General features: G+C 34.6%; 1 pseudogene; it reads left to right on the top strand.

Annotated features, from left to right (window-relative positions):
- The first annotated feature begins 24,406 nt into the window (after positions 1-24,406).
- LOC116637490 lies at positions 24,407-24,815 on the top strand (annotated as a pseudogene).
- Positions 24,816-26,383: the final 1,568 nt, after the last annotated feature.

Here is a 26,383-nt window from a genome sequence, read left to right as displayed (position 1 = left end):
GATTTTATTCAGAAGAATGATTGCAATAAGGAGAGAGGGACTGTTGCAATCAGGGGAGGAAGATTATTGCAACAGGAAGAATGCTCCCACATGAGATCTGTAGGCATCTCAAGAATCAGACAGAGACAAATTCTATTTTTTTTCTTTCTTTTATTTACTTATTTGAGAGGGAGAGAGAGCGAACACAACCGGAGGTGGAGGGGAGAGGGAGAAGTAGGCTCCCCACTAAGCAGGAAGCCCAATGCAGGGCTCCATGCAGGGCTCAATGTGGGGCTCTATCCCAGGGCTCTGGGATCATGACCTGAGCAGAAGGTAGACGCTTAACTGACTGAGCCACCCAGGCTCCCTGACAAATTCTCTCTTATAGGGAGAGGTAAACAAAGCTAGAGAGAACAAGACATGTGGGAGTGAGATGATGAGTAGGTGGCTTGATTGGTTGATCAGTGGTACAAACAGTGCTGCTAATCATTTATGAGGCAGTAAATAGGACTTTGGAGGGTCTGCACCTGCCTTTGTCTTCAGTAAAAATGGAGACATCTTCCAGTCTTAATCAGAGTCCTATCTATGGAAAAGAGTGGTGTTTTACAGTTAAGCTGTTTCCATGAACTCAAAAGGGTTGTGTGTGTAAGGTGAGGAGAGGAAAGAGGTAATCTAAATTGTCACTGTTTTCCAGGAACACAGGGCTCAGCTGAAATTCAACATTATCAGTCTGGGGATGGTGGGGGAAGCCAGACAATAGAAAAGTAAGATAATCATTTGAAGGGCAGAGTTGTTGGCAAAAATGTCTCAGAAGAATCTTTGCTACTTATTTACCAATTATATAACCTGAAGTGAATGCTAGCAATAACAAGAAAGAAAATCAGCTGCATAAACATAAAAGACTTTCCATAGAGAGAGAGAGTGTGGTGGATGATGTGGAGGAGGAAGAACAGGATTAAAAGCTCTTCCTGCCCCCTCAGTCCTAGGACGACGTGTTTAATTCGGGAATCACACAAACTCTGTGGAGTGAATCTCATTCACTGGACGGTTGGAGAAGGCAAAAAATCTATTGAGTACTTGTTCATAGACTTCTAGAAAAACTGGCATTATTTTCCTAGAGAGGGGTACCTTCCTTCTAAGCAAAGTCACAGTAGTTTGATTCATTGGAATTTGGAATGATAAATCAAGCCTATGCAAACTCTGCTAAACCCATTTCCTATAACTGACTAGTTATGCTGTAAGTCTCAAGATCAAATCTTTTCTCTTTTCTCTTTTAAATCCCCCAGAAGTATTTTCTAGATCTTAAAACAATTAAAAAAAATCTTCTACATCCATTTTTCTATTAGATTATATTCATCCCCACCACTGGCTGACTGTCAACTTCCCTCATTACATCCACTTTAAAACTGCAGTCCTAGCAGCTTATGGCTTGGTGAGCATGTCAAAACAGGGTTATGTTTTCAAAAATCAAATTTGAAACCTCACTGAGTTCTAAAATATCCTTTGGCAAAGGCATGGCTATAAGATATTTTCCCCCCTGAAATTTCAGAAAAGATGTTTATTTTTATCATTAACATTGTTCATCTGTCCATTCATTCTTATTCATTTATCAAATACTATGCCATGTGCTAGGTGCTAAGAATATAGAATGGAAATATATGCCCTCCTGCTCTTAAACACCTGAAAGTTTACTAAAGTCACAGACACAAACACAGACACACACAGAATCACACCACTGCGTGCTCAGATCTTAATGTTTGTAAGCTCAAGTATATGGGGGGGAAATGTGCTTAATTCAATAGCTTTACATTTTAACATGCCATTTAAAATCCATGACAAAGTACAAATTAATCATTTTTATTCCTTTATAAGGTTCTTAAAGTGATTTATCCTTAACAGAAACTATAGATCAGAAATACAGGAAGAGTTTGGCACAACAGGACTGCTATGATGATTAGCTTAGGTAGAGAAAGTGCCATTTAGAATTTAGTGAGTCAGGGCATGGGGAGGCTTACACCACCTGTCATTCTCTCTTAACAGCTCTGATCTTGGTCAACAACTTAGAATATTATTGCACCATCTTTCATTCTCTGCCTGCAGCAGCTTAACACAGTCACTGACACTTTTTTTTTTTTTTTTTTTTTGACAATCTAAGTTGGTATGGACAAGCATTTTTGAAGGCAGCCCTAAGGCCAAGGAGAGTATTTATATCTACTGCCTTTGAGAGAATAACTGAGCCAATAAAGCACTTGACAGATTTTGCACTTTTCCCGTTATGTTTCTGGGCTTCCTGTGGGTATTCTATGAAAGTGTTCTATGGGTGTTCTTAATCAAGAAAAACAATATATTTCTTCCATCATTCTGTATTTGCTATGTTTTCATTTACACAGATTTCATGCCAAGTGATATAGAAGTTTCAAAAATATTTTCTTTATCCACTGGAACATGTACAATGGCTCTAATGTATTGGTATTCATTGACCACATTCAATTAATTTTGATAGACTAGGAAATGCATTGAGGTTTTTCACATAAAAGAGTTCTTTCTTCATATAAGACTACATGAAACTCATGCATTGCCAATGCAGCTAAAAAAGCAAGTACCTAGCAAAGCTCCAGTGTGAATATAAAAATCCCAATTTCCTTATAGTTGAAAACTATGTGGAATGCTGAAGTATCTAAGATACTAATTGAATTTCTTTATTTCAGTATGGAGAACTCTATCTCCAAGGCTTCCTGGCAGCCCCAACTCTTGGTGCTTCCAAAACCTCTCTAAGATAGATAGATTTGTTAGATGATAGATAGTTAGGTAAAGGAAACAAGGGGAAACTAGATATTGAATCTGTCAATATCTACAGAGTACAATCTACCCACAGAGTTTGATTTAAGCAACTGAAAATATCTTTTGGTTAAAGAATTAAGTAAGGAATCCATTACATTCTCACCCATTATGTTTTCTCACACCAGAAATGGAAAATAATACAGGGCTATTGGAGGAGGGAATAATAAATAAAAATGGGCTAACTCATCAAGTGTATCATGAAGATGAACGTACTGAAGAACTCACATCTTTCTACTGTGAAAACATTTTTTAAAGATTTATTTATTTATTTGAGAATGAGCAGGGGGAGGGGCAGAGGGAGAAAGAGAGAGAATCTCAAGCAGACTCCCCACTGAGTGCAGAGCCTTACTCAGGGCTCGATCTCACAACACTGAGATCATGACCTGAGCCAAAATCAAGAGTCTGACACTTAACTGACTGAACCACCCAGGCACTCCTCCACTGTGAAAACATTTTAATTCATAAATCTGTGATGATATATATAGGATCAGAGCAAACAATGTTTTATGCAATACTCATTTCTTCCCATACTTTCATCTGATCTTAATGTGAAGTTTCTGAAACATAGAATTTGAGGATTCTTAATAAGAGTTAGCCTTTCTTTTGATTACTAGATGCCAACTCTCCCCTTTATATGTCTAGATCTCATCAGAATCTGTAACTGCTGTTTTTACCTAACTTACTCTTTATTTGCAAAGATTATGGAGTACAAAGAAAAGAAATTACCCTGTTTGAGTGATAAAGTTATGTTTTTTATTGTTCTTGAGAAATAGAAGATGCAAGAAAATCCCTTTCTTTATCTTATAGACATCATTTGGATAATGACTAATTAGATTATTAGGTAAATTGTCTAATATGCTAACCACCTATTCTGAAATTCTTAGCAAGCATAATTTAAATTACGTGAATTTACAGAAACCACATGCCTTCAGTTACAAGTCACTGCAGCAGTGATAAATCCCTCATACAGGAATTACTTGACTGATGCTCTTCATGGATAGTTGGCAGGAAGATAGTAAGAGGGATAACACTTTCTATATTGGTTTTAGTAAACTGATAAACACACAGGGACTATGACAAGTGATCTGCACAATCAAATCTATCAGACTGTGGAAAATTGAAACTACTCTTAAAACAGAAGTAAAGCTGGAAAATCCCTTTGAGTTTGCTGAATTCAAATATTCCTTTTCATGTTCTCAGACTTGTAAAAATTAAAATATTATATATTAGTCCAGAAACTCTGCTACAGCTTAATTTATTATAAGACTTTCATCTCAAGAACTAGGTTATTTTTTTAAATGCAAAGATTAAATAGTGCAAGGCATGCCACTAAATGGCCTTCTCATATAATGAAAAAACTCAAGCTCATCAGAACAAATAGATTACATAGCTTGCTCTTTTATCATTGTTTTACTATATCTAAAACATTATGTTTAATGATCCAATGTGATTCCTTGGACCTAGCAACATAAAGAACCCAGCATCACCTATGAGTCCTAATTTCATAAGGGCTAAAAAATTCAAGGTCATGGAAAGTTCTGGAACCCTTTATAAATGATATGTATTTATTTACATTGTGTAAATATTTTTTTTGTCAAATCCTGAACAAAGAATTGTAAAAGATCCTATAGTCAATGCCTTAAAATCACCATGGAAAATTTGAATTCTTTTAAAAGAATAATTAGAATTTGAGAAAAAAATGAAAAATATGGGTAATGATGAAAGATGATGGAACGAAGATAATTTAGTCCAGAGAATTTATGAACCTGAATTTAGCCAACTTCTGTAGGCCAGATGCCACAAACCTACAAGGCGGTAAAAAGAGTGAAGGAAGCCTTCTCATATAGGATCACATATTAATTAATCTCTGAACCTTTATGGAGGACACTATAGGCATCAAAGTTCATTAGACATCAACGATTCTGGATGCTTTCTGTCTAAAGAAAAGAACATGCTTACTCTTTTCTACCTTTCTTGATTTTTTTCCCTTAGCTTCTCTGCCTGAAAATATCTGCCCAATCCCTCTTCTCTAGTTTTCCCTATGGACTAGCTATGTTTTCATACATTTAGCAAATGCTAACTGAGAACCCACCATACTTTATGGTCAGTGGCAATGCAATACTGAACAAGAAAATGTCCCTGCACTCATGGAGCTTACTTTCAAGTGGCAAAGTTGAAAAAAAAAATGAACAAGTAAACTTATAATGTTAGGTATTGATAGGTGCTATGGAGAAAATGTGGCAGGATATAGGAATGAAGAGAGAGTGGTAAAGACACTAGGGCACTCTTTTTAAGGAAGTCTTACTAAGAAGCAGGGAACCTAGTCCATTTTACTATTTAGAGAAAATATTCTGTAAATGTATCAGCAAATACCAGAGACCTGAGGTGAGAACCAGACTAATGTGGTGGAAACAGAAAAGAACAGAGTGGTGGCAGTGGGATAGTTCAGATCCTACTGGATCAAAATACTAAATTCAAGTCAGTAACAACCTTACAATCCCACAATATACTTCAAATAAAGTGATTTGCCATTTTTCTCTAAAAACATAAGAACATTCTTTCAAATTAAAACCTAAAATTTAAACATAATAACAAAATAATATTTTATTAACAAAGATTATTAATCACAAGAATAGATTACTAATAGCTGTATAATCTTTTCAAGAGATCATATTTATAAATAATATTTATTCATTCCCTAAACATTATCAGGATTCTGCAATATGAATATAGTAATATTGGCACTGAAAATATAGTGATAGAGGCATAGTTTCTGCTTTCAAATTAATTACACTAAGAACTTTGCTAGATAAACATAAGATATTAAAGAAAAACCAGATGCTCCTTGTACTTTCCCTTCACATGAGTATAATATTGCATTGGTATTGTTTAGTTATTTCTAACCGCTTCCCTCTCTTATTGCAAGTTTAAAAGCAAAAATTTTATCTGGTTTATTTATTGTTGTATCCTTGCCTCAGAACAGAGTTTCAAATACAGTTAGCTTTCAATTATTACTTGTTGCAGGAAAAAACAGACTAATAAAGCCAATAATCACACAATGTGTGATAAAGGAAATGGGACACATTTTGGGCCACTTTAAAAAGGGTTCCCAGACAAGATTATGGCAGAGTTGAATTTTTAGGCACCTGAAATGGTTACTAAGAGAAGTGAGGGGAAGCATTTTAAAAAGACAGAACAGTTTTTATGGAGGCATACAGTTGAGAGAACATTTCATTTATTCTCTGTTACTCGAGCAAAGGATATCTATGAAAAAAATGTTTTGTGATAAAAGAGTCTTATATGTCATGCTAAGTAGTTTGTATTTCATACTGAATGTGATAAGAATTGACTGAAGGAATAGCTCCATTATGCTGCCATTTAGCAAGATCAATCTAGTGGGAAGAGGAGGATATTCTGTAGAAGGCAAGAACAGGGCACAAAACCAAGATAGGAAGTGTTTGCAGTACTCCAGTTAGAAACAATTATAGTAGTGATGGAGGGAGTGAGGCAGAAGGAGGATGGGAGAACACACACCAAGACATGATAATTGCATATCCAGAATAAGAGGATGAGAGTTGCCTAGGTCAGTTCAACAACTTCACTTTGGGGCAGCTCTGAATTTGTCCAGGATTTATCTCTACTAAAGGGAGAAAACAGACAAACTTTCTTTTCTTTATGCCTAATTGTCATTTAAAAAATTCAAAATACTACGTTCAAGCCCTACCTCTGCTTTTATGAGCTAGTCTTTTAACTTCATTTGGTTTTCTATTTATAGAATTGGTTAGAAAATCAACAGGATAATGGATGAGAAAGTATTTTAAAAGTTGTAAAAAGCTTTATAAATATGAGTGTCATTATTTTCTTATTTTTCTCTACTACTTGTACTTTCTATTCTCTTACATATTTGGTTTTTATTTAAATGTTCCCTCAATCTCTGGTCTATATTATCTTTCTTCTTCACCTTCTCTTTCTTTCTTATCTTTTTTCTCTTTCAACATAATGAAGTAGCTTATTAGTGCCATGTTAATTAATTCCTCCTTCCTACTAATGAATGATCTCACTGTTAGAGAAACTTCAACAAAGCTTTAGAATATTTCATGTATTTAGACCATAGGAAGTATACATATATTTTAATAGTTACATAGAGTGTGTCACAGAACACAAATTTTGATATTAATAACAATGGTGATAGTAAGAAGTTGATTTTTTTTAAGATTTAATGAGTTTCAGATCGAATGAGCTTTGTATTATTTTATTTAATCCTTATTATAATCTTGAATATAGGTGGTATTATCCAATTTTACCTGGACACTGAGTCCTAAGGAAGAATATGTATCATACTTAGTGTATGAAGTTGGAGATCAAATTCATACAGCTATGTCTCCAAATACTTTGCTCTTAGCATTCACTCTCTCCACAGAAATATACCCGCTAAGTCAAAAACACACTTTTGTCAGGCTCCTACCTACCTCTTTCTAAGTTTGTTCATTCTATAAGCACATATTGGGCATGGTACTGTGTCTGATCTTAGAAAAAAGCCACAACAACATATATAGGTAATGCAAATAAGTATTAAACAAATATATATAAATAAATTATAATTATTTATAAATAAATATAAAACGTTCTACATATGAAATTATTTTGAAGTTAAAGAATTTTCTAAACAAAGCATAAAGACATACAAATATACAACATGGTCAGGAAAAATCAAATACTCCAAGGTATCAAGAAAACAGTGTTCTTCACCTTGGGGAATGCAAACCCCTAAAGACTATCCAAGGGTAGCAGGGCCTAGAAGGTTTTAAGTTAGTGGAGGGCTTAATGACACACAGGTAGTTCAGAGTTTCTGACACAGTAGGTCTAAGTTGGGGCAAGAAGTAACATTCACCCATGAATACATTAAACAGTATATACAGAAAGAAAAAATCCATCAATTTTATTATTAGATGTATTTCAAATAAAATTTATTTATATCAGTAACACTAATACATCAATTCCTGTAATATGTTTAGATTTGATATATATATACATGTTTCGATTTTATATGTATATAAATGAATGAGCTCTTGTCATTTGTGACAATATGAATCAACTTAATCTATTATGCTAAGTGAAATTAGTCAGAGAAAGATAAATACCATATGATTTCATTTATATGTGAAATCTAAAAAAAAAAAAAAAACACACAAACAAAAAAAGAAGAATACAGAGACTAAACTGGTGGTTGTCAGAGAGGAGAGGGGTGGGGGATAAGCAAAATGGGTAAAGGGGAGTAGGAGGAACAGGCTTCCAGTGATGGAATAAATAAGTCACAGGAACAAAAAGAACAGTATTAGGGAATATAGTTGATGGTATTTTAATAGTGCATGGTGACAAATGTTAGCTATACTTATGGTGAGCATAGCAAAGCATAGTTGTTGACTGTGGTAAAAGAATCAGTGATGACTCTCAGTAGGCAACACTCAAATTTTTATCTTGGTATCTGTCTATCTACCTACCTACATACCTACCTAGCAATCATCTATCTATATCTATCTATCTATCTATCTATCTATCTATCTATCTATCTATCATCTATCTATCTATCTATCTATCTATCTATCTATCTATTTATCTATCTATTCATCCTGTCTCCCTGAACCATTTGAATAAGCTATATATCTGTTCCTCTACTGTCCTGGAAGCCTATTTGGATATTTCAGTAGTGAATGTCCCAAATAGAATTAATTATCTACCCATCACTATACAAATCTCTTCTTCTCCACACTCTCATATATTCTTGAAAACAATGTTCATTCTTTTGTTGTTGGGTAAAACGTTCTTCATATGTAAATTAGATCTCATTGACTGATGGTGTTTGACCAGCTCTTCTATAATCATTCTGATTTACTGCCTGTTCCATCAATTACTCAAAAGAGGGTGTTGATAATAAATGTCATATATGAAAAACCCATAGCTAAGATCATATGCAATGATAAAAAAAACTGAGAGCTCTCTCCACAAAATCAGGAACAAGACAAGGATATCCACTCTCACCACTTTTATTCAACAGAGTCCTGAAAGTTCTAGCTACAGCAATCAGACAAGAAAAAGAAGTAAGGGGTATACATATTGGTAAAGAAGTAAAACTTCCACTATTTGCTGATGAGATGATACTATATATAGAAAACCCTAACGACTCCACCAAAAAACCTGCTGGAACTGATAAATGAATTCAGTAAGGTTGCAGGATACAAAACCAATGTGCAGAAATATATTGCATTGCTATACACTAATAATGAAGCAGCCGAAAGAGAAATTAAAAAAAGAATCCCAGTTACAATTGCACCCAAAATAATAAAATACCTATGAATAAACTTAACCAAGGAGGTGAAAGAACTGTACTCTGAAACCTAGAAAACCTTGATGAAATAAATTAAAGATGACACAAATGGAAATATATTCCTTACTTATGAATTGGAAAATGTTGTTAAAATGTCTATACTACCTCAAACAATCTACATATTTAATGCAATCCCTATCAAAATACCAACAGCATTTTTCACAGAACTAGAAAAAACAATCCTAAAATTTGTATGGAACTACAAAAGACCCCAAATAGCCAAAGCAATCTTGAAAAAGAACAAAACTGGAGGTATCACAATCCCAGATTTCAAGATATACTACAAAGCTGTAGTAATCAAAACAATATAGTACTGGCACAAAAAATAGATCAATGAAACAAAATAGAAAGCCCAGAAGTAAACCCATAATTATATGGTCAGTTAACCTTCAACAAAGGAGGCAAGAAAATGCAATTGGAAAAAGACAACCTCTTCAACAAATGGCATGGAAAAATTGGCCAGCTATCTACAAAAGAATGAAACTGGGCCACTTTCTTACACCATACAAAAAAACGAAAACAACAACAAAAAAACCTCAAAATGAATTAAAGACCTAAATGTGAGACATGAAATCATAAAAATCCTAGAAGAGAGCACAGGCAGTAATTTATCTGACATTGACTATAGCAACATTTTTCTAGATAAGTCCCCCGAGGCAAGGGAAACAAAAGCAAAAATAAGTTATTGGGACTACATCAAAATAAAAAGCTGCACAGTGAAGGTAACACCAAAACTAAAAGGAAACCTATGGGATGATAGAAGATACTTGCCAATGATATATCTGATAAAGGGTTAGTATTCAAAATATATAAAGAACTTATACAACTCAACACACACACACACACACACACACACACACACACACACACACAATCCAATTAAAATGGGCAGAAGATATAAACAGATATTTCTCCAAAGAACATATCCAGATAACCAACAGACACATGAAAAGATACTCAACATCACTCATCATCAGGAAAATGCAAATCAAAACCACAATGACATATTACCTCACACCTGTCAGAATGGATAAAATAAAAAATGCAAGAAACAGCAAGTGTTGGTGAGAATGTGGAGAAAAGGAACCCTCATGCACTGTTGGTGGGAATTGAGTAATATACAGAATTTTTGAATCACTATATTTTACACCTGAAACTAACAGAACACTGTATGTTAACTTACTAGAATTAAATTTTAAAAAAGAGTGTTGAAGTCACAAAGTACAATTGTGGATTAGTTACATCTCTTTTAGTTCTATCAAGTTTTCCTTCACGTATTTTGAACTCCTATAGCTTTATGCATACTCATTTATATCTCATGTCTTGGTAAATTGACCATTTTATTAACATGTAATGTCCCACTTTGTCATTGGCAATATATTTGCTCTTAAATCTATTTTGTCTGATATTAATACAGTCACTCCAGTTTTCTTTTGTTGAGTATTCACATGGTGCATAATTTTCTCTTTTTATTTGTAACCTACCTATCATTATATTTTAAATACATTTCTTGTGGACTGAATATAATTGGGTCATGATTTTTTATATTTTTCCAAAGTTCTTACTTTATTTAGTGTGTTTAGACCACTCACATTTAATGTAACAACTGATATTAAATCATTTGATCTGCTACGATTTGTTTCCTTTGATTTTTAACTCTTGTTTCTTCTTTCTTGTTTTCGTTTAGGTTACATGACTTTTTTTTTTTTTTTTAGTTTTCTATTTTGATTTATCTGTAGTATTTTGAGTATATCTCTGTATATTTAATGGTTTCTTTAGCAATTACAATGCACATAAGTAACATATCATAGTCTATTAATGCCAACATTTTTTCATTCAAATGAAATCTAGAAAACTTACCAACAGATCCTTGACCTTTCTTATTTATGACATTACCTTAAATATGATCCCTATATACACTGAAATGTCAGACAATGCTGTAATTATTGCTTTCTACTATCAAATATAATTTTAAAAACTCAGAAGAGTCTATTTTTTCTTTCTTTTGCTCTTTCTTTATTCTTGATGTTCCAGGTGTCCTACTCTTATCATTTCCTTGATGCTTTAACAACTTCCTTTAGTGAATCTTATAGAGCAAGTTTGCAGGTGCCGCATTATCATAGATCTCCTTTAACAGAGGTTTATTTCACATTCATTCCTAAAGGATAAATTCTTGATTGAAAGGTTTTTGTTTTGTTTTATTTTTCCAATTTTCCCCCTCTTTCTTTTGACCTCTTTTGATGAGAAATCTATTGTCATTTCATTATACTTCTATAGGTGAGGTATCTGTTATCCTTGGCTCCTTTCAAAACTTTCATTGTCTTTAGTTTTCAGAAATGTGATTATGTTATGTGTTAACCTAGATCTCTCCACATTTGTTCTGTTTGGAGTTGGCTCAGCTCCTTGAATTTTTAGATTTGGATATTTTGCCAGATTTTGGGGGAGGTGGGGGTTATGCCATTATTTCATTTCTTCAAAACTTTTTTTTAGCACCACACTATCTTTTCTTTCTGAGACACTAATGACCAGAATACTAGAATATACATATTGTCCCACACGTGCCTGATCTCAGTCCATGTTGTTCAATCTATTCTTTTTTGTTAACATTGAATAATTTCTATTGCTCTATCTTTAAGTTTACTGTTATTTTTCTCTGTCCTATTTATTCCACTAATGAGCTCTCTAGTTATTTTTTTCTTTTTCAGTTATTGTTTGCCTAAGTTCTAAAATTTTTTATTTGGCCCTTTATTATTTATTCTTTTTCTTTGCTTGGATTTTCCATTTGTTTTAAAAGTGTTCATAATTGTTGGAACATTTTTATGATAGCTCTTTTAAATGCTTATCAGGTAGTTCCAACATTGTGTTATCTCAGTGTTAGTATTTACTGATTTTCCTTCCTTATTCACGTTCAGGTGAATAACTTTGGATTATAACCAAAATGTTATGAGATTCTGGTTCCTATTTAAATCCTGTACTTTAGTAGGTAGTCAACCTGTTAGGGTCAGGATGTACATCTTGGTTCACTTGTGTTGGTTGTGGTTTAAATGTCAATTTAGTTTTCAAAGTCTTTGCATGCTATCCTACTCTACGTTACCTAGAGGCCAATCTGAAACCTGGGTGTTATTTCATAAAGTAGTTCAGTCTGTAAACATTTGTTCTGTTATGTCTGAATGGTTTCACAAATAAGCCATACAAATTCCTACCAGGACTTCATACACAGAGTTAAAGAATCCTTTTTTCTAGCTCCTTCCTCTCCATATTCCTCCCTTAATTCTCTAGTTGGGAGCAGTGAGGAGGTGTATCTTTGTTGCCTTTCATTTAGGAAAGCCAATAGGGCTCCATCCCATAGTCTCTGCAGTGACTGATAGGTATGAGAAGGAAAACCAACCATTAATGCTGAATGGGGATGTTTGGCAAGGCTCTACTTATAGTCTCCATGGTTACAGCACTCAGTGGGGAAACAGAGGGACAAAGCATTTTGCATAATGTTATTCTGGAACGAAGCAGATGTAGTCAAAAAGGTTTTGTCATGTAGAGCTATGCATCTTTTTCTTCTCTTTTCAGAGGCTTCTCATAAATGTTTTATATTTTCTGGGGTTTTTAGTTGTGTTTAGTGGGGGAATAAAAACAGGATGGAATGTGCTTGTTCCATCTTGTCCTGAAGTAGAAATCTCATCTGCTCTTCTTGTGTTCCCAAAGAAAATACAGAACACCAACATCATTCATTAGGGTGACCAAGCCAGGAACTGAGTTTCAAGCCAGGTCCTACAAACCCCTAGAAGTTGTGTTCTCTTCATCACCAATGCCATTGACCTAGTTTAAGTACTGTTCATTGTTAATTATTTTTTTGTACTGATAACTGAAAAATTTTCATGGATGTTCTCTACTTCTAATATTTTTCTACTTTCAGTCTATTCCCTATTCTCTAATCAGAATAAACATTTCAAACTGAAAATCTTATCATGTTACTTTACTTAAAATTTTTCAACAGTTTCTGATTTAATTTAGGAAAACTCTAACTCTTTACATGGTCATTTGTCATCTGGACTCTCCTACTTCACTCCTGCTTTTATACGTTCTGTTCCAACCACAAGGAGCTTCATTCACTTCCTAACAGGCCATGCTTTTGCTTTTCCTAAAAATAGCCCACCCTTTCACTTGGATAGATATAACTCATCATCACCACCTGCAGAAAACAAAACAAAACAAAACAAACAAACAAAACACCTGTTCCTAAGTGTTCCCTGTTACTGTTCCTTAAAGAACTCAAAAAGTATCACTTACCACTCAATATTAGCCAAGGTTCTGTCCTCTCCAATAGGCTATAAGCTTAATGAGAAAGTTGCAGTTTCAATCTGTTCATCAGTGTTTTTCCAGAACCTGATACATTGTACACTTAAAAAAAGAAATGGTTTGAAGGAATGAATGTTAATCAAAGGGCTTGAGCCTGGGTGACTGAGCAGATAATTGTATCATTAGGGAAGTTAGGGAACCCAGTAGGAGATCTGATTTCCTGGCAGATGAATTGGAGTAAATCCTTCTTTGAACTTAACGACTTTGTTGTGGCAATAGCACTTCCATTTCATATATATCTATGTAAGTATGAGGGTATGTGGGTGTGCCTGCATGGTAGTTTCCTACATAAACAAATTGCAGATAGTAATATGTGCAACTAAGCAGAAGATGAGGCGATGGAACTATTTTAAGTTCATGAGGAAGAAACACTTCTGGTAATATAAAGTCTGAACATGTTCAGTTGAAAAATATGTGCTATTATAAAAGAATTGAATATAGACTTGTAGCTGAAAATCCAGGAGAGCAGAGGGAATTTGGAGAGGTCAATAACACATAAGGAAAGTATAGCCTCTATAAATGAGTGGGATTATTGAGCGAGAAGTATTGTTTGTCCTTGGGCCAGAGGTTTCTATAATTCAGTGTTTCTATGCCCAAAGCCTAATGTTAACATGTCTTTACGAGTTCTTAATATATAACAAACAGGCAATGTGATATAAAAGAAATCTGAGAAATTAATTATTTTTAATGAAAATGTATAGACATGAAAATACAGCTATTGGTTCCAGTATTTCCTCTTTTTTGAAGTTGATAATATCAAACAATTTATATGGGAAGTGCAGTAATGATTTAAAAAAAAAAAAAAAAGGACAAATGAGACTTCTGGTGTCCCTGGCATATAAGGGACTTAGAAGTCTTCACTCCATCTTAACAAGGAAAAAGATGAACTGAAACAAGTTTTAGTTTCCTACTTTTCCCATGGCAGTGCTTGACATTCAGCTTTATAATAAATATAAAACATTAACTACATGTGTAGGTCAAAATAATCATAAGCAATCATAAACAATAATAGAAATCAAAGAAATCAAAAGAAAAAAATCTTAAGTTCATTTAAGGGGCTATGACAGAAGGAGGCAAAATTTCTTTTGTAAAAAGTATTTAGAGTGAGGCAGGACACATTTTAGGCTTATTTCATGGAATATTAAATCACTGAAAAGGGTTCAGTCCTATTCAGAAGGCCTATGTGCCTCTAACAAGCTTTGTATCAAAATGTACAGACTCTTATTTTTTTCTCCTTTCCTTTTTTTATTCACTTTCTTATTTACAAAGAAGTAATTTATCCAAACATGAAAATATACAAAATGGCAAAGGATTCTTTCATATTTTGAAGTTCATTTTTTAATAAACTCACCCCATAGTTATCTAATTCTCTCAAGGGATAAAATATTTGTTTAATGCTTTCCAGCCCCACAATGTTGGAAGTTAAAATACTGAAAAATGATAAGCTATAAACTATGGCCTATAGAAATGATAATCCTGTAGCTTCTGGTTTTGTTACTCTGAAGAAAATTAACCAATCTTTTAGCTAACAAGGCATTCTTACTTTTGCATTCTTTCTTTAACGAGTTATTTAGATACCTATAAACATGACCTACTGTCTTTCTGCTGGTGCATAATTAGTAAATAGAGAAAAGTTTTGATCTGAGAAAAATGAAATAAACAAGAAAAACCACGGAACTAAACAAACCCTTTGAATATTTTTCATTTACCCATCTTGTCTCTTACCTTCCCTTTAAGTTCTCCTTCTTTCCCTCCTCTTTACCTTCCTACTTTCCTTTTTCCCCTTATTCCCTCTCTCTCATCTTCCTTTGCATTCTATTAAGTACTTCCTTCTTTCCTGTTCTTTTCCTTTATTTTTTTCTAACTTTACCTATTTTTGACCAGGCTATAGAGTACTATCAATTTTTTATGCACTAACAATATTTGTTATCTCATTATAGCCTTGCTATCATGCAGCATGAAGTGCTTATACTTCATGTTATTATCTTACCTCTGGAAGTAATAGAAAAATATAATAAACTATTCTGCTGTATAAATTATGAATATTGATTATATTTACTTATCTTGGAAAAGTAAATTAATGAGATATTCAGGTAACCTGGGAAACAGACTCTGAGACTCTTTGCATGCAGAAACAAATAGCACTTGTGAAAACTGAGGAACAAGAATTAAAAAGAGAAAGAATCTGAATTGCAGTTTACTATTTTAGACATTACATATAAATGAAATTATACCAAAAAAAAAAGCACTGATACTTCAGAAATTGGAAAATAAATAATGAATATCAGTAGGCAGTGAACTTATTTGTTAAGATCATGGGTCCTTGTATAACTGGTTGTGAATGTGAATATTACATTGCAGAATAGGATGCTGCATGAGTAGAACCCCAATTTAATGTAATCCTCAATACAAAATTTGGTTTCTGACAAATTTTACTTTTTATATTAGTATTCTCAACAATGGCTTTGCCTTAAACTGCATTATGAGGGACAAAGCTGAAAAAAGAAACACAAAATATTAAAAATGTGTGGCTAATGTAAAATTCAGTTTCCAAAGTCCAACAGCTAAAAGAATAACACATTCTAAAAACAGAAAAATAACAAAACATAAACTAAAGCCAAATGTTGCTTTGCTAGTAATGGCATTCATGACACCCACAAACATGACACTTTTGTAAACTTAGCTTGGATTTTTAGGGTCTAACCACTGGGTCATGCCCATGTTTCCTTATTTTTCTATGACCATTATTAGCATGATCCACAAAGCCTAAAATATTTATTCTCTAGTTCTTAACAGATACTGTTTGCTGACCACGAGTCAAGACTGAAGGTTTGAGAGAGCCTCTGCTTTCTCATGAGCTTAGATTAAAATCTTGGGAATTTCTACCCTTCTGGTTAGCCACATGTTTCAGGAGATAACAGTACATTTAGGCATTATTGGAGTCAAGATCCCAACAGAAAACATGGGTCACTTAAAGTTACTTCAAGAGACTTTAGCAATAAAACATGGGGCACCTGGGTGGCTCAGTTGGTTAAGCAACTGCCTTTGGCTCAAGTCATGATCCTGGAGTCCTGGGATTGAGTCCCGCATCGGGCTCCCTGCTCAGCGGGGAGCCTGCTTCTCCCTCTGACCCTCCCCCCCTCATGTACTCTCTCTCTTTCTCGCTCTCTCAAATAAATAATAAATAAATAAATCTTTAAAAAAAAAAAACATGTATTTGCAACAGTGTGAATGGATATAAAGGAACTATATGGAATACATAATAACCTTGGCCTAGTAATGGGAAAGGACTGTTACCACCCCGAGACCCAGAAGTCATGAAGGGAAGAAGCAGTTACCAGAACACAAAGGAGAGACTTGTAGAGAAGTTTGCCCTTAGAGAAGCAGTAACCTTTGGTCCAGGAACTCAGTAATTCTGAGGTACTTCTCAGGGAAAGAACCAGAGAGGTAACTCCCTGATCTCACTTTTTCCCTCCCTTGAATCCCTTACTGTGGTATCCCACTGAGGACTGAAATGGAAGCCAGAGGGCACAGAAACCAGGTCTCCAGCTGTAAACCAGCTCAGTGTCTTAGGGCATAAGGCCAAATGAAGAAGGGTGAAAAGTGGATCAAGGAGAAGAAATGAGAAGACAGAAAATATGGTTAAAATAATATGAGTGACTTTATAAAATAAGTTGGGCCACCGGACCAGGTATTAATAAAAATATACCAATCAGTGACCGTTAATCTTACTAGCATAGTGTGTGTGTGTAAGAACAAGACAAGAGGCAAGAATGGCTGAGGAGTTTCACCCCAATGTCTATAATAGGCACACAGGCTTACACATACCAGTATAAAGGGAAATAATATAAAAGGAATTTAGCTATTTCCCCTAAATACGCAAATTCCTAACACGATTTCTTTCAGGTTCTCTAGTTGATTTAGAAGTTTACTGAATACTTTCAGAAAACATTTAAGATATTAATCCCTCAGTATGTTTTTGTCAATTCACTATCTATAAACTATTTAATGGAAAAATTTTCAGTAGAAACTGTAACCAAATTCAAACAATGACATCAAATTTTGGCGAATAGCCTCTGTCCATAATTATTTACAGAGTTTGCAGCAACTACAGATTATATCAGCAATCTCTAAAATTCACCCTTTAATTCATATATTTGTTTTATGAAAATATATTTAACAATTAAGTCATTTGCTTGGAAACATAATTTTTACCTAATCATCCCTTTTGTTAGTCATAGCATCATGAGTTTTTGGGTTTTTTTGTTTGTTTTTTGTTTTTGTTTTGTTTTGTTTTGTTTTCCCCCCCAAGTATTTCCTCTGCAATTTCATAGAGTCGGGGAAATTTGTGAACAACTTTGAAATGGGCACAAAAGATCACCGGGTAGCCATTCTTGTCTTTTATTTACTCTGAGACATTTTGCACATCTGTAAATTGTTAAAAACCTGATAATATTGCAAAAAATTTTGCCCACAGATATGAAAATAAATTCTGTCCAGTGGAAAGTAATTGATTATTCCATGTGGATATTGACTAGTTTTGCTTCTATTTATGAATTCAGCTCAGCATTACTGAGTTACTTATGTAAGTGTGGTTATTTGAATTCTCCTTGAAATCAGCTGTAACATCTTAATGTTTTCCTCATTAAGTATTGATTAAGCAAAATCTTTAACTTGTGTCTATTAATTATTTGTATGAGAGTCATGATTTCACCATTCATTTTTTTTTTTTTTCTTTACTGATAGCGTGGCTAGAGCCAAGGGTCAAGATTTAAACTGAAGAAGTCACATTGGTTTCTCAAGAAGCCTTAAAAGATGTTGCTGATTCCCTAGAGGGTGGAAGAAGGATTGCTCAGCAGCAGTTCAAGTAAACATCAATTTAAGCACCATAGGCTTTATGTGTCAAGTTGATAAAAGAAACAACTTAAAAAGACAAACGCATACAATGCTTCTTAACTTGATCTGTGATTTTTATGATCAACTACGGTATTTAAAAAGCCTGCTGTGTAGTATGTTGAAAATACCTTAGAGAATGACAGGGTATGATTTCTGTTCTTTTTTATGGCAGAGAAAAAAGTAATTTTATTGTTGTTTGAATATTTTTATACACATCCTTCACGCTTGGGCTCCCTTATCATGAAAATTGTGGGTTTCCTACTGTTCCATACTGTTATTGGGTTAAGGACAAAAGGTTTACATCTCATGCAAGATTAATTAGGTTTTTGCCAATTTTAAAGGTATCATCTATATCCTGTAGGCTAAGAGAGAATTTGGCAGCGTCGTCAATCACTTCCCACTTTGCCTGTCTACTAGTATACACAAATAATCTGAAGGCAAGCAGGCTTTGTGTATAATCACAGAGAGAAATGTGTTTTTTTTCTAAATTTTTCAATTTCATGTAAAAATGAACTCACAAGTACATTTGATAACAGCCCAAAGCTTCAACCTATATGAAGTGCCCATACTAAAATAAATATACACACATATATATATATATGTGTGTGTGTGTGTGTGTCCTTTGGCATGGAAATTAAGCTTAATGCTATAAACTGTAGTTATATGAGACGAGCAATTAAAAATAAAAACTAATGTATCTAAAGACTGCTTAGTAAGTGGCGCTGTGGTTTAAACAAACAAAACAGTATGTGGTTAGAATTTAGATCTACTAACCCCTTTTGACATATGAGGAAATGTTAAGGGAAAAGGTGATTGTTAAATGTTAATGTTAAATCTAGTTTAAAAAATTCTACAACATTCAGCTACAGAGTATAATGTTAAGTGAAATAAGTCAGTCAGAGAAAGACAAATATCATATGATTTCAATCACATGTGGAATTTAAGAAACAAAACAGATGAGCAAAGGGGAAAAAAGAGTGAGAGAAAGAGAAGGAGAAACCAAGAAAACAGACTCTTAACTATAGAGAACCAAGTGATAGTTACCAGAGGGGAGGTGGGTAGGGGGATGGATGAAACAGGTGAAGGGGTTTAAAGAGTGCACTTACCATAATGAGCACTGAATAATGTATAGATTGTTGAGTCACTACATTGTACACTTGAAACTAATATAACACTGTATATTAATTTTAAAAAATTCCACAATAGAATTAGACATTTCTCATTGCTTAGCTCCTAAAATATGGGATAAAATCCTTTATTCATCCTCATTCCCTATGGACCCTGAAGCTTTGAATTTATTCTTATGGGTTGATGAAAATAAACATAATCCCAGGGCAGCTGGGTGCTCAGTGGATTAAGTCTGCCCTCAGCTTAGGTCATGATCCCAGAGTGCTGGGATCCAGGCCCGCATTGAGCCCACATGGGGCTCCTTGCTCAGCAGGGAGTCTGCTTCTCCCTCTGTCCCTCACTCCCTCATGCTCTCTGTCTCTCTCAAATAAATAAAATCTTAAAAAAAAAAAAGAAAAAAGAACATAATCCCAATGCTTCTCTCTCTCTTTTTTAAAGATTTATTAATTTTAGAGAGAGCATGCGTGCACACGCACAAGCTGAGGGAGGGTCAGAGGGAGAGACTCCTCAAGTAGACTCTCTATGGAGTGTGGAACATGAGGCAGGACTCAGCCCCACCACCCATGAGATCGTGACCTGAGCAGAAGCCAAGAATCAGACGCTAAACCGACTGAACCACCCAGGCTCCCCAACCAACACTTCTCTTTTAAACAAGTTCTCACTTTTACTACTGACCAAAATTAAAAAAAAAAAAAAATTACCATCAAAATATCTTTTCTCAGAATAAGACATACCAGTTAGTGTGCTTTAGGATAGGGTCAATGACCTATGATACCTTTTTGCTATTTGCTTTGTTGATTTTAGTGAGTCCCAGTCAGCCCAAGAATGCTAAAGTGTTTTGAGGCTGATAAGCAGATAAATAACAAACAGATGTAAGACTATTGAATCATAGACCTGTACCTCTGAAACAAATAATACATTATATGTTAAAAAAAAAAAAAGAAGAAGAAGATAGCAGGAAGGGAAAAATGAAGGAGGGGGGGAATCGGAGGGGGAGACGAACCATGAGAGATTATGGACTCTGAGAAACAAACTGAGGGTTCTAGAGGGGAAGGGGGTGGGGGGATGAGTTAGCCTGGTGATGGGTATTAAGGAGGACACGTATTGAATGGAGCACTGGGTGTTATATGCAAACAATGAATCATGGAACACTACATCAAAAACTAATGATGTAATGTATGGTGATTAACAGAACATAATAAATTTAAAAAATCCAAAAAATAATTAAAAATCTTAAAAAAATAAAGTAAAATTGATAAACTATAAAAAAAATAACAGATCTATTGACCTTGATGCTAATTACTAACAGTTTCTTTACTTGGGTCAGATTAATAGTTTCAAAGTGGAAGACTGTCATTTAAAATGATTACTAGCCAGAGGGTAGTCCAAACTTAACAATGCATATGCTTACTAGTAAACAAGGAGATACTTTATCAGCTACCAATTAGATTTCAGGCAGCAGAGTAAGCCTGGAATGGGTTGCTTCTATTTGCGAAATGAATTAAAAAAATTAGCAAGAAGTTAATTTGATAAAAAAATAGAATGATTTAGAAAATGTGCCATTGATCCCTGTTATATGTTGACATATTTTCCCATTATCTTTTTGGATGGATGATCAAGGACAATTTATGGGTTTCTATCCACAGGGTAAAGTGAATTTGCCTCCATCGGCATTTATAGTGTTAAGATGATGTGATAAGTGATATTTGATTGAATATAAGGCTAAGCATAAAATGCAGACATATTTTAAATACTATTCCTTACTTATCACAGATTACACAAACATACATATAAAAAAAGTATAGAAAAAATACTGCATAGCTTCTAAACCTTCAAAAATAATTTTAGGTTTGAAATCTGTTGGGGCAATAAAAAGTTGCATTAGTCTTTTGTGTATTGACCAAACTTATAGTACAGGACTTTTATATACTTCTTTCTCTACTGTATCAAGAACTTATACATTCTAATTATGTCAGCTATACATCATTTTTACTTCTCCTTTTCAGTATCACTGTGGTCTTAAGGTTACTTAAAAGATTTATCTTGCTTCCAGTGGATAAAATCTTTGCTTTTCATTCTTAATGTGTTTCTACTTTGCCACTCATAAGAATGGAAGTCCCCTTTTATTAACTGGGCACTGTCCATTTTAATACAGCAGAAATTTTTGAGAGCATCATTGCTTCCTATTAGCCATGAAATGCTCCAGGATCTCCTTGTTTTTCCAAGTACAAGATCCAGTTCTGCTGTCAAGGAAACCCTGATTCCTGTAGTAAACTATAGTGTAATGAGAAGAAAGTCAGGGCATGGGGAAAGCAGATGTGAATCTTACCTGCTGGGGCAGCCAGGTGACATCAGAGAAGCAGTGACTTAATATAAGTTTGAACTTTTTTTTTTTTTAAAGATTTTATTTATTTGACAGAGAGAGATAGCAAGAGCAGGAACACAAGCAAGGGGAGTGGGAGAGGGAGAAGCAGGCTTCCCACGAAGCAGGGAGCCCAATGCGGGGCTCGATCCCAGTATCCTGGGATCATGACCTGAGCCGAAGGCAGACGCTTAACGACTGAGCCACCCAGGCAGCCAAGTTTGAACTTTTAATATTACCAGCTATCAGCTCTTCTCATTTTACTCTAGAACATCCTGTAGCCAATTTAACTACATCATGTTTAATAATGGATTGACTAATATTGCCCAACACTTTACATTCATATCACACATAGTCAAATCCCAAGCTATTATTATCCCTTTGTGGGTAAGTGTGGGGAGGTACGTGGGGGGTGGGGTGGGGCTTCTGGTTTAAGGCCCTGAATTTACTTTGAGTGATCCTATTTCACTTTATTCAATTTACTAATAACATTTTCATATATGGCATGTACAGAATGACAGCAGTGACAATTTTATAAGATTGGATTATACTTATCTACAAGTTTTGAAACATATAGAAGGAGTGTAAACTAAATATAAAACCAAATTTTTATGTATTTAAACTAGCATCTAGATCTATCTACTATGCACTAATTGAAAACAGAAAGCAAATCATGGAATCCATATCATCAGATATTCAGAGCAGTCCATGTATGCTCTATGTTGTAAAGGAAGCAGTCAAGGAGTAAGCATGGATTTTTCTGTGACATTTTATTGTCTGTCCCATTTGTTTCTTCTAATCCTTCTCTTGGGATCATTTACTCCAAGTGTCTATCAGATGAGAGTAGGGAGTTTGGCAGCTCTTCAGAGTGACACCACTTTTTATTTAATGACAAACTCTACTCTGCCCTTTCCACGTTGTGAGATAATGCATCTTCTAGCACAGACACGGTGATTGAAAACTGTTTAATGGCCAGATATTTAACCTCAGCCAATGATTTTTTCTCCTAAAATCTATTCCCCATCAGCAACATACAGAATTGCTTTATTTTAGAAGCCTAATAGTTGCAATCAAATTTTCCCTAAAGTAGGAAGCCAGCTACTCCAATTTATACAGATTATCTACTGACATCTCTTCTATTCCTCCTCTGAGTAGATGGGCCAAAGTGTAAGGAGGGTCTGGTTGATGGAAGGTCTGATCACCAGGCCAAACGCCATCCTCCCCACCACAAAAAAAAAATCTTTAAAAAGTCTGTAACTGGATTATAGTAAGGTGGTAGATTTCATGGCTGATGGGAAGGACTGATGCTACTCAAGAGCATCTAATTTAAAGAAACAAAAACAAAAACACACCATCTGTGCTTATAGCAGGCTTATTTCTAAACCTTACATGAAGCACCAAAGCTGGAAATCCGCTTGCTAGTGTGTTTCTTTCTTTGTTTATAATAATTACACTTCTGATGTGATACATTTTCTACATACTTGTAAACAGATCTATACAGGGATGTCCCTGTGAGCAAGCAGGATGATGTTCCTACGACAGACTATAGGCTTCGTCATATATCTCTATCCATAGTCTCTACCATATAGCCATTTCATATGCTATCCTCTGTTCTCAACCCCAAAATGCTTCTTCCATGATCCTTATACTCAAATAATTAACCCTTTGCTTATTCATTAACAAAATTAGAACTGGAGAAACCTTTCATAACTTCCTACAATCACATCTACTTACCAGCTCACCTCTGAGTCCATATACTATGCCCTTCATCCTATTATTTTAGGTCTGCCTAAAACAATATACATCAGTTATTAGCTAAGGACAAAATTTCCATTGTGCCCTGGTTTTCACTCCTTTTGCTTACTCAGGAACATTGCATCAACAAGACTCTTGCATATGTTATGCATCATTAATGTACTTCTCTTCACTAAATTATTCAAAGCAGCATATAGTCATGGCTTAATTTCTCACATATTTTAAAAAATAAATAAACAAAAAAATTTCTCTGGACCCCACATATGCTTCAAATTACCACACCATCCTCTTATTACCTTGTCTCCAATATAAATCTTCTTTCGTCTCTAAAATAGCTAAACTCCTCTAAAGATTTTTCCCTTGTTATTCTAGCGAAATGGTTTTCTTCAGAGTTCCAGTCACATGTATATCCCTAAATCAAAGACAATTTAACCAATCTCATCACACTTGACTTATTAGCAGCATTTGGCTCAACGTATTTGTCCTTTAATACTCTTTCTTCACTTGACTTCTAGGATACCATGCTTCTTGAAAAACAAGAATACAGGGCCAAGTATGAGACTATGGGAATGTTAGGGAACAGATTTTTTCAAGATCTTACATTTTGCATTAAGAAGCTTGAATTTGTCTGTAAACCTCGTGGAACCAAAGCTAACAAACAAAAAACATGGGGGAGGTACTTGTGACACTGCTTTCCCTCTCCCACAATACCTCGTGCTCTTCCTTTCCCACCAGGGCCCGGCAGAATGGCTCCCGCGAAGAAGGGTGGCGAGAAGAAGGGCCGTTTTGCCATCAACGAGGTAGTCACCAGAGATTACACCATCAACATTCACAAGAGCATCCATTGAGTGGATTTCAAGAAGCGTGCCCCTCGGGCACTCAGAGAGATCCGGAAATTTGCCATGAAGGAGATGGGAACTCCAGATGTGCGCATTGACACCAGGCAAAGCTGTCTGGGCCAAAGGAATAAGGAATGTTCCATACTGTATCTGTATGCAGTTGTCCAGAAAACATAAGGAGGATGAAGATTCACCAAACAAACTCTACGCACTGGTTACCTATGTACCTGTCACCACTTTCAAAAATCTACAGACAGTTAATGTAGATGAGAACTAATCGCTGATTGTCGAATAAAGGTATAAAACTGCAAAAAAAAAGGGGGGGGATTTTAATATTGTTCCCTAAAATTCAGTCCCTTCCCTGTAAAAGAATTATACATCTATACTCTTTGCCATAAGAAGCAAAGTATCTCTCTCTAGATAGATAATACTTCTATATCTGTCTTTATGCTTGGTCATGTGACAGACCTTGACCAGTGAAACATAATTAGACTTGAATTATGTCATGTTCAAGCAGAAGCTTTAAATGTAATTGTGTGTTTTCCCTTGTCCTATTGTTTTTTTGTTTTGTTTTGTTTTTTTGCCTTCTAAAATGAGAACAACATGTCCCCAGGGATAATTATTTCTTTAGCCTAGGTCCTAGAAAGGAAAAACACATGGGAGAGGAGAAACGAGAGCCCAGCAGTCATAGCCAACTCATAGATCTACAAGCTAAAAATGATTTATTATTAAGTCACTGCATTTTGGAGTCAAAGACAGGCCTAGGTGTTTCCCAGAGTAAATTTGAAAGAACTCGGTAATTAATCATTTGAAATATAAACAAAGGGGAGTGAAAGAATGTTGTTAGGAGAAGATAAGCTTTATTTCAGAAATGTGTAAACATAGTTAAAGATACAGTCATCTTTCTCCAGAAATTATATTGAAAGCAGAAAATCAATGGAAGTCAGAAAAACAATGACCATGGAAATGAACACTGTCATTCTCAACAGTGCAAAACTGTGGTTGAGAGGAAAATAAGATCCTTGGAAACATATATTTAAATCAACACACTGGTAGTTGTAATAGAAAATATATTATTTCAGAAATTATTTCTAAAACAACTTTTAGATTTAGAATGAAGAATGGCAACAGTTTACTGCTAACATTATTGAAGAAATCAACATTTTTGCTCAAATTTTGGTTAGAATAATATGTAATTTAGGGCTGAAAAATTTGAACTTGTCCTTGGGATTATAGATTGTTCTTCTATAAATCTAATAGCCAAGTATCTAACCAAAGTCATTTGGAGAATCTGTTTAACTATTTCTAAATAATGTGAATGACTGGCTCAATGTCAGAAAACAGAATGCAGCTCCTTGAAGAACAATTAAATTATTTCTTTTTTGCTTATTTTTAAAAAGTCAAAATGCATAAAGCATATGAACTAATCTTGTTTAAACCTGACAATAACCTCATTTTACTTGCTATGCCTCGTTTGATCCTCATAATAACCAAAAGTAGATACTATTTTTATTTTCCCCATTTTAAAGGGTGAACCTAGGTAATTTTCCCAAGCTCACAGAACAAGATGGGAAGCTGGCATCAAACCTAGGGCTGTTTGCTCACTACACAAATCTTCAGCTTCTATGGGAACTATGTAGGCATTTAACCATGAAAATATTGTAATTTGCAATTCATGGATTTTAAATACTACATATCAAAAGAAAAGTAACAAATGCTAAAATTATAATAAATACAGAATTTATCTCAGGATAAGCTGAAAATCCATTATTTGAATATTAAAGCATAAAGTCAAGCTGGAGTTAGTTATTATGGTGATATCTATGGAATTGCTTAGAAAATAAT

The sequence above is a fragment of the Phoca vitulina genome, unplaced genomic scaffold (assembly GCF_004348235.1).
Source record: "Phoca vitulina isolate PV1807 unplaced genomic scaffold, GSC_HSeal_1.0 scaffold14, whole genome shotgun sequence".
NCBI lineage: Eukaryota > Metazoa > Chordata > Mammalia > Carnivora > Phocidae > Phoca > Phoca vitulina.
The sequence above is the reverse complement of the archived record's forward strand: the minus strand, read 5'-3'. Positions and strand labels throughout refer to the sequence as shown.